The following is a 10,000-nucleotide window of genomic DNA, read 5'->3' on the forward strand; positions in this document are numbered from 1 at the left end:
TGTTATTTTGTCCCTGTCTCTAAAGTAATAACATCTCCCTACCTTTACCTCATACCTTAGAGAGAGAGAAAGAGAGAAAGAGAGAGAGAATAGAGATAGGCAAAGAGAGAGAGAGAGGGAGAGAGAGATAGTGAAATAGAGAGAGAGAATAGAGATAGGCAAAGAGAGATAGATAGATAGATAGATAGAGAGAGAGAGAGAGAGATAGATAGATAGATAGATAGAGAGAGAGAGAGAGAGAGAGAGAAAGAGAGAGAGAGAATAGAGATAGGCAAAGAGAGGTAGATAGAGAGAGAGAATAGAGATAGGCAAAGAGAGAGAGAGAGAGAGAGAGAGAGAAACAGAAAGTGAAAACCATCCCAGACCAAAACCCGCAAAACCAAAGTGCCCACATCGCCCTGTACTCCTTCGCGAACGGCCGAAAATGCTTGTCCTGCTGGAGAGACTGTTCGCTCTATCGATCTATTGGCGATGTTGTCACTGCACCGGACGAACATATCGGAGACAAATAATCATTGGACTAATTATGCGGATTAATTGGCCCCGTCGTCCGGAAGTGGTGCCACGGGAAGAGGGCGTTTGCGTAACCGTAGATCCGGCGGTCGGAATCTTGAAGCCGCGAGATTCCTTGGCGTTCGCGTAAATCGGTGTTGTTGATGTGGCAATTGCGAAGAGATCGGTGTTAATTTTGCGAATCACTCGATGCTATAGACGTGGTAATTGCGAGATTCAGAAGAGTCCATGTACTCACATTTTTTCGTCCTCATGCCCTCTGTTCTGCAACACACCGTCTTTCAGAACCGATTTGCAAGAGCCCCCCCCCCCCAAAAAAAAAAAAAAAAAAAAAAATCTTCACTAACACAAGCCTTGAACGATTTGCAAGAGCCCCCCCCCCTAAAAATAATCATCACTGGCGCAAGACTAGAACGAAATAACCTTGCTGAACAATGCAACGACCAAGAGAGAGCTTTGCGAGCGTAGAGAGCGAATGCTGTTATAACCTGCAAATTCATGAACGGAAAGCATGTTCAACGGGTTTTGACGTAATTAGGGAATTAAATCCATTAGGCTTTCATATCATTATGCATTCGGTTAATTTCATCGCTACATGCTTATCTATTAAGATAATTATTTATTTTCGTAATTAGTGCTCGACGAAAATGATTTTTTTTTTTTTTAACGATTCGTCGCCATGTTTGAGTAGTAGCGACGTTACGTATTAATATTGTTTTTTATAAGGTTATAGAGAACGGTTTTTATCATGTGAACTTACGCAACAGGATAATCTCTTATTAAGATAGAACAAAAGGATAAAAAAAGAACAATATCCATAAAGACTGTTCTTTACGCTACGTTCCAGAGTGTGCACACCGTCTTCGAGAACATTTAAGAACATCTAAAATAGGCCAAGAATTAAAGATTGACGTTATTGTTATCTGTTTGTCAGTAAATTAATCTCTTTCACGCAGGCATCTCATTTGAGAGTTTTTTCGTTTTGTTTTTTCAAATAGGACTCCTTCAATTAAGAATATAATTACACTGATATTATAGTTCCCACTTCTAATAAAAAAGAGATTGAGCAAACACGTTTTATTACATGACCTTTGAAGTTTTTTTTTTTTTTTTAAATAGGATTATTCAAAGGGAAACAGAAAAATAATAATGATAATAACGATCACGTGACACATCAAACAAATGAATCCTTTAACCTCCTTTGCAATCTTACCACCCTTATCCCCCCTTCCTTACCCCTCCCCCCCCCTCCCTTACCCCTCCCCTTCCCCCTCTTCCCAAAATCCTCTTCTTCCTCCTTCGTTGCAGCGTAGATGAAGTGCACTATACGGTGATCCCTAGATAAGCGTTGTACATGGTTAAAGGTAGCTTTACGACCACCGTTGTGGACCGCCGATTCTTCGAAACAGACGCTCAAAATCCGCCAGAGTTTTTTTTTTCGTGGTGAGACTGCATATTAACTGAGTTTATAACGCAAAGGTTATATTAACGGCCACTGGTGAAACATCAGAGCAGCCAGTCATGCATACCGGGGCTAAATTTAACGAGGATTTAACGAGAACATAAAATGCAAAGTAGGAGTTAAAATCTGAATTCGGCAACTAAATTGAGGCCAGAATTCAAATTCTCTCGTGATCGAATCGGCGCTACTGGGTAGGTCAGATTTTTATTTTTTTTTATTTATTTTTTTTTATTCTATCAAGAGGGTAGGTCTAAGTCATCTATGTCATTCTAAGAAAGTGCCTTTATTTCTTCTCCTGTTTTTTTTTTTTTTTTTCTTTCTTTCTTTCTTTTTTTTCTTTTTTTTTCTAGGCGTATGTATCAACTGTAATTCTGTTTCAGGTGAAGGTGTTAAGATTGTGGTAGGTCACTTAAGTGGTTTGGTTATACTGTAAACTATTATTGGTATCTTTCTCTATTCCATCGTTTGCGTCTCTCTCTCTCTCTCTCTCTCTCTCTCTCTCTCTCTCTCTCTCTCTCTCTCTCTCTCTCTCTCTCTCTCTCTCTCCACACCTAACACAATACCTCTTAATACCTAAAATTTAATACCTACGCTAATTCTATAACACCCACGCTATATACTCTTTTTAATAATCCTCTTCTTGATAACAAACAACCTCGAAATATGAATTAGCAAGATAGTTGTTATCTCCGTAAAGTTACTCTCACTCTATCTCCTTCAAAAATGAAGAAGTAATGATAAGTAAAATGAAATTAAATCCAGTACCGTTTAGGCGAGCTGAAAATCTGGGGAGGCTAACAGCTGTTCTCGTATTAGAGAATATGGCAAAGGGGATGTTCCGATGCCTCTACTTTCCCCCTGCGTAACACCCTAGGAGCTTAGATATACGTTTTCTATCTCCTTTTTTTAGTCTCTCTCTCTCTCTCTCTCTCTCTCTCTCTCTCTCTCTCTCTCTCTCTCTCTCTCTCTCTCTCTCTCTCTCTCTCTCTCTCTCTCTCTCTCTCTCTCTCTCTCTCTCTAATATATCTCTTATCCTATACTCTATAATATTCTCTCTCTCTCCTCTCTCTCCTTTCTCTCTCTCTCTCCTCTCTCTCCTCTCTCCTCTCTCTCTCTCTCTCCTCTCTCTCTCTCCTCTCTCTCTCCTCTCTCTCTCCTCTCTCTCTCTCTCTCTCTCCTCTCTCTCTCTCTCTCTCTCTCTCTCTCTCTCTCTCTCTCTCTCTCTCTCTCTCTCTCTCTCTCTCTCTCTCTCTCTCTCTCTCTCTCTCTCTCTCTCTTTCTCACTCAGTGCTAGCTAATAATGCTGTAGAAAAGGGAAGAAAGATAGGAAGGAAAGAACAAAAGGAAATGTGTTCTTGAGTCAAATGCCTTGAACAAAGTTACGTCTTACTTTCACCGAAGTATTTTGCGTCTACCGTTTTCTATGAAGGCGTCTTCAAGGTACTCCCAACACCTCGCTTTCCATGGACCTGAAAACACGAAACAGTTTCTTTAGGAAAAGATTTTCTTTCGTATCCGTTTACCACTACCCCCCCCCCCCCCCCCCCCTCACACACCCACACACTTCCTATTCCCCCTCCTCTCTTGCTCTTGCTGCACTTCTTTAACCACGAAATACTGAAAACAGAGAGAAAAAAAAATAGAAAGAAAAGAAAAGGAAAGAGAGTCATTTATTTATTTTAAATTTCGAGAAGAAGTGCTAGATGTCCAAAAGAAGAAAGTAAGAAAGAAGAAAAATGCCAGGCAGTGAAACGGGATGAAAACAAAATAAAGGCTAATGGCTGAAGTGGGAGCAGAGTTTTTTTTTTTTTTTTTTGTAGGATAGAAATGGAGAGAATAAGAAATATGTTTAAAAGTGTAAAGAAGAAGAAAAACAGAAGAAGTAATAAAATGGACATTTCAGAAACATGGATACATACAAAGGTGAGAAAGAAAATAAAGGCAAATACGATGAATGGGAATAAAGACAAATATACACAAAAAAGAGAGACGAAACGAAACAGGGAGAACCAAAAGAAAAGAAAAAGTAGAACGAGAAAGTGAACAAGAGAAAGCCCTTTGTAGTTAATCTGCAAGGTATTGCTGCTTTGCACAACCTTGCCAAGAGAGGAGAGGTGTGACCGTGGAAAAAAGCGCTTGCCGCAGGGTCATTCTGAATCAACTTTGGCCAGGGTTATGTTAGGTCACAGCCTCCCTTAACCCTTCCCCTCCCAGCGGTGTCTTTTGATGCCTTTGTTGCCTCGAGTGTGAATTGTGCTCTCTCTTGAGAAAGGCTGGTGCGCTCACCCCGGTGTCTTGAGACCCTCGCGGAGTATTGCGTTTTGGATCATTATATATATATATATATATATATATATATATATGTGTATAGATATATATATATATATATATATAATATATATATGTGTGTGTGTGTGTGTGTTTGTGTGTGTGTGTGTGTGTGTGTGTGTGTGTGGTGTGTGTGTGGTGTGTGTGTGTGTGTGTGTGTTGTGTGTGTGTGTGTGTGTGTGTGTGTGTGTGTGTGTGTGTGTGTGTGTGTGTGTGTTGTGTGTGTGTGTGTGTGTATATATATATATATATATATATATATATATATATATATATATATATATATAAATATATATATATATGTATATATATGTACATACACACACACATACGTACATACATTACGTATATAAATACATTTATACAGGTAGTTATGTAAATCTTGTCTTTGACTCTCCCCCCCCTTTCTCTCTCTATCTATCTCTCTATCTTTATCTCTCTCTATCTCTGTTATTCTCTTTCGTCTGTCACTGCTAGATACCCGAACCACGAGCATAATTTCCTCCAAATAGTCCCAAACAATTTACTTTTCCATTTACAAAGCAATTTCTTCTTCTTCTTCTTCTTCTTCTCTTCCTATTTATCTATCGTTTTAGTTAGGATTTATATTCACGAGGCCGCGCTCTCACTGTGGCTGGAATCTTCCCACTCCCTTAAATTGGTTTTCGGGAAGGATAACACTGGCCTGGATAATAGCTTGAAAAATCTTTTTGTTTCACTTTAGACTATATGTTTTTTTTTTTTTTTGGGGGGGGGTTATTTGTTTGTTTGTTTGTTTGTTTGTATGTTTCTTTTTTTTCTTAATTGTGTTGGGTATTGTTAGCCCTTACAGTAAATCTGCCTTTGGTGTATTTTGAATATGTATGTGTGTGTGTGTGTGCATACACACACACACACACACACACACACACACACACACACACACACACACACAAACATAAACATATATATGTGTCCATATATCTGTGCCTGTGTCTCTGTGTACCTGTATAAGTTTACGAGTTCGATTGTGTCTATAAATAACAGAAAAATATCCAGTTGCAAATTCCATCTAAGCCACATGCCTCCACCTCTCACAATAAGTAATGAGCGATCAATCAGCCCCTTTAGAGAAGCCTCACACGTGAAGATGAACCGCTTCTATTAAAATCTCCCGCACCAAAATACCCATGCAATATCAGGCATTATTACACGAAGGCCAATTACGTCTAAGCGAAAATTGAGATGCAAATAATATCTCAAGGAGAGCACGTAAGGCTGCAACGCTACGAAATCTCACGAGAATTAGTTCTTTTTATAATTCTCTTTTTTTTTTTTTTTTTTTTTTTCCTAGTGCCTGTAATTACGTCTGGAATGACATAAAAGATCGTTTTCAAAATGCTGCGTTGTAAGTTTCGTTTCTCTCTCCCTCTCTCTCTCTCTCTCTCTCTCTCTCTCTCTCTCTCTCTCTCTCTCTCTCTCTCTCTCTCTCTCTCTCTCTCTCTCTCTCTCTCTCTCTCTCTCTCTCTCTCTCTTGCTCTTTCTCACTTCTTGTATCTCTTTAGCTCGGTTTGTATGTCTGTTTGCCTGTCTGTCTGTATATATGTTTCTCTCTCTCTCTCTCTCTCTCTCTCTCTCTCTCTCTCTCTCTCTCTCTCTCTCTCTCTCTCTCTCTCTCTCTCTCTCTCTCTCTCTCTCTCTCTCTCTCTCTCTCTCTCTCTCTCTCTCTCTCTCTCTCTCTCTCTCTCTCTCTCTCTTTCTCTCCCTTTATCTATCAATCTATCTATCAATATACATCTTCTTTTGTCTGATCTCATCTCCTCTTCTACTTTTTTTCCCCTAAAACTCATTTCCTTCCTTCCGTTCCCTTATCTCGTTCTCTTCCCCTCTTTCCTCTATCCCTATATCATCACTGTTTCCTTCCCCCTTCATTTCCCCTCTTTCCTTCCCCCATCCTCCTTCGCTCACTCTTTTCCCCGCACCCTCTCCCCTTGCTCTCTTTCCTCATCTTTTCTTCACAGGCTTTCTCCTCACTTTTTGCCCCCTTATTCTTCTTCCCTCATCCTTTTCTTCTCACCCTTCTCGTCTCATTCTATTCCTTCACCCTTCTCGTCTCATCCTTTCCCCTCACTCTTTAGTCTTGTTTTCTCTCCTCTTCACCCTTTCCTCTTACCCTTATTCCCTCGCTCTCCCCCCCCCCCCCACACACACACACACTTCTTCCCTTACTCTTTTCCCCTCACTCTATTCCCCACACACTCCTCCTCTCACACTCCTTCCCTCACTCTTTTCCCCTCACACTCCTCCCCTCACACTCTTCTTGCCTCACCCTCAAACACCTCCATCTTCATCAGTGTCTCCCTCTTGCAAAACTGCACCCAATATCGCCTCTTGACCTTCACGTGTTTCTACAATCACATTTCTTTCTTCTTGCTTAAGTATTGTAATCTTTCAGGTTTTCTTCCTCTCGCCCTCAATCTCCCTTTCGTCGGTTTGGGCGAGTACTTGCAAACACATACATGGAGACGTATGTATGCGCGCATTAACATAAACATATATAGACGCAGACATATAGACATATATACACCCACATACAACAGAAACAAACAGATAGACATATACACATGCACATAATTAGACATAGATGTAGGCAAATAGATATAAACACATACATACACGCGCGCATATACATACACACACACACATTAATTCAGTATATATTTCTCCTAAATTTGTTCCTTCTCCCTCGCCTACCACCATTCTCTTATCTCTTATTTTTCATGTTTATTTGTGATTTTTCTTCTTCCTCTTCTCCTCCTCCTCTTCCACCTCCTCCTCTTCCTTCTGCCTCTCCTTCTCCTCCTTCTCACCCTCTTTCTCTTCTTCCCCTTCTTCCCTATTTCCTCCTCCTTCTATCTCCTTCTCCTTCTACCTCTCCTCCTCCTCCTTCTCCTCCTGCTCGTCCTTCTCCTTCTACATCTCCTCCTCCTCCTCTCTTTCCTCTTCCTCCTCCTCCTCCCTCCCCCTCCTCCTTCTCTTCCTCCTCTTCCCCCTTTTCCCTTCTTCCTCCTCCTCCTACCTCTCCTATTCCTCCTCCTCCTCCTCCTACCTCTCCCCTTAATCCTCATCCCCCCCCCCCCACCCGCTCCAAATACTACTATCTCTTCCCTCCCCACCTTAACCCCACCCTAACTCTACCCATTTCCAACCCCCCTCACCCCCACCCTCACCCCCACCCCCCTAGTGACCTGCACTAAATTTTATTTCTCACTCCCCTTGACCTAAAAGAATTTACTCTCTTCATTCACTCTTTCATACCAGTAACTCTCAGTCCTTTTCAGAATTACGTCCTCTCGTCCATTTTCCCCTCGTTTGCCATTTTATCTTGTTCTTTTCTGTCTCCGTTTTCTTTTCTCTTTTTTTTGTCTAGTGTTTTTGATATTGATTTATTTGGTTATAAACATTTTTTTTCTGTATGAATATTTTTGTATTTTTGTTTTTTATGTCTTATTTGGTATTGCTGTTGTTGTTTTGCTTCATTTTGTCTCGTTCTCCTTATTCCCCCCTCCCTTCTCCCACCCCCTCCTCCTCCCTCCCTTCCCTTCCCCTCCCTCTTCCATTACCACCCCTCCCCCCTCCCTCTCTGCAATGGTGGCGACGTGAGGTGGCAGCTGGAGTGTGTGAGAGCGACCGTCTTTAATTACAGGTAATGTATAGGCCGCCGGCCGCCCATCACGTATCATTGTCTCGTCGTCGCGGGCGTAATTGCGACAGAGCTAAGTGTTTGGAATGGGAAGGAAACGCGAGGGTCTGGCCTCCTTTTCCTTCTTCCTTGGTCTCTTGTCGCTCCGTTTTTCTTGTATCTCTGTCTCTCTCTCTCTGTCTCTCTCTCTCTCTCTTTTTATCTTTCTCTATCGCTCTTTATTTTTCTCCATCTTTCTCTCACTGTCTCTCTCTCTCTGTCTTTCTTTCTTTCTCTGTCTCTCTCTCTCTCTCTCTCTCTCTCTCTCTCTCTCTCTCTCTCTCTCTCTCTCTCTCTCTCTCTCTCTCTCTCTCTCTCTCTCTCTCTCTCTCTCTCTCTCTCTCTCTCTCTCTCTCTCTCTTTCTCTCTCGTTTCCTAAACCGTCTCTCTCTCTCTCTCTCTCTCTCTCTCTCTCTCTCTCTCTCTCTCTCTCTCTCTCTCTCTCTCTCTCTCTCTCTCTCTCTCTCTCTCTCTCTCTCTCTCTCTCTCTCTCTCTCGTACCTACCTTTCTTTAACCCCCATCTCCCTACCCGCTGACCTTCTCTTCTCTGTCCTTCCTTCAGAACAGCTGCCACTAAGATTTTTTCTTTCTTTCTTTCTTTTTTGTTTTTTGTAATTTGTCCACCTCGCCGGTCGCGCGTCACGTACCATTATAGCTGACCCGGTGACGCGTGACTGAGGGGAGAAGAAGAAATGGGGGGGGATGGAGGAAGGAAGGGAGAAAGGGAGGGAGGAAGGGAGGGAGGGAAGGAGGGAGGGAGAGACGGAGGGAGGGAGGACGGGGGGAAGGGAGGAAGGGGAAGAGGTAGAGAGAGAGAGAGAGAGAGAGAGAGAGAGAGAGAGAGAGAGAGAGAGAGAGAGAGAGAGAGAGAGAGAGAGAGAGGGGGGGGGGGAAGGTATGAAGGGAGGGAGGCAGTGACGGAAGGAGACAGGCACAGTTGTGAAATCCCACACGGTCTTTCACAGTTTTATACCTCCTCTTGACATGAGCTGGGAGATGATGGATGGCGGAGAGAGGGAAGAGGAAAACAGACAAACAGGGAGAGAGAGAGAGATAAATAGATTGAGAGAGAGACAGAGAATGTGTATTTCTAATTGCGGGCATACTTACACACACACACACACACAGACACACACATATGTGCATATATATGTGTGTATATGTATATATATATATATATATATATATATATATATATATATATATATATATATATATATAATATATAATATTATATAATATATATATATATACATATTATATATATATACATACATATATATATATATATATATATATATATATATATATATATATATATATATATGATTGGGATTTTTTGTGTGTTTTTCCCTGCTTCTCCTTCCCGTCTTGATTGCCTTCGTTAGGTGAGACACAGATTGATAAGGCAAAAGGTATCCTTCGTGTTAATAGATGGTGTCTTTCCTTACCTGTGTATGTGTGTGTGTGTGTTTATGTGTTACTGCGTATGTGTATTTGTGTGTGTGTGTGTGTATATGTTACTGCCTATGTGTATTTGTGTGAGTGTGTGTGTGTCAGTGTGTGTGTGTGTGTGTGTGTGTGTGTGTGTGTGTGTGTTACGGCGTATGTGTATTAGTGTGTGTGTGTGTATGTGTGTGTGTGTGTTTATGTGTATGTATGTGTGTGTGTGTGTGTGTGTCAGTGTCAGTGTGTGTGTGTGTGTGTTACTGTATATATGTGTCTGAGTGTGTCTATGCGTGCGCCTGTGTTATTACAGTGCCTCTCCCCCAAGTATGTGCGTACAGCATAATATCTCAGAGCCAGAGTTAAAGGTATGAACTTGGGGAGCCAGAGGAAGATACATAGATCACAAGTTCAGCGTATATAGATCCTAAGTTTGAGGTGAATATATTATCGGAACAGCTCTGACTCGGTTGTTGTCATAGTGCTAGATATAGATACAGGATCACCAATAAAGTCGATGATTTACATT

The 10,000-nt window shown here is 41.5% G+C and overlaps 1 protein-coding gene across 5 annotated transcripts in view; it reads right to left on the bottom strand.

The window, feature by feature from the left end:
• Window positions 1–10,000, bottom strand: part of LOC122251659 (protein O-mannosyl-transferase TMTC4) — a 155,650-nt gene that overhangs the window by 96,783 nt on the left and 48,867 nt on the right. For 2 of the 5 annotated variants that reach the window (XM_086542593.1, XM_086542591.1), the window contains one exon: window positions 3,366–3,444. The exons of the other annotated variants lie outside the window; for them this stretch is intronic. The gene's annotated coding sequence lies outside the window, so the exon portion shown is untranslated. The remainder of the gene's footprint in view (window positions 1–3,365; window positions 3,445–10,000) is intronic. 5 annotated transcript variants of the gene reach the window in all.

The sequence above is a fragment of the Penaeus japonicus genome, unplaced genomic scaffold (assembly GCF_977035675.1).
Source record: "Penaeus japonicus unplaced genomic scaffold, GWHDUDI00000001_assembly GWHDUDI00000012, whole genome shotgun sequence".
Taxonomy (NCBI): Eukaryota; Metazoa; Arthropoda; class Malacostraca; order Decapoda; family Penaeidae; genus Penaeus; species Penaeus japonicus.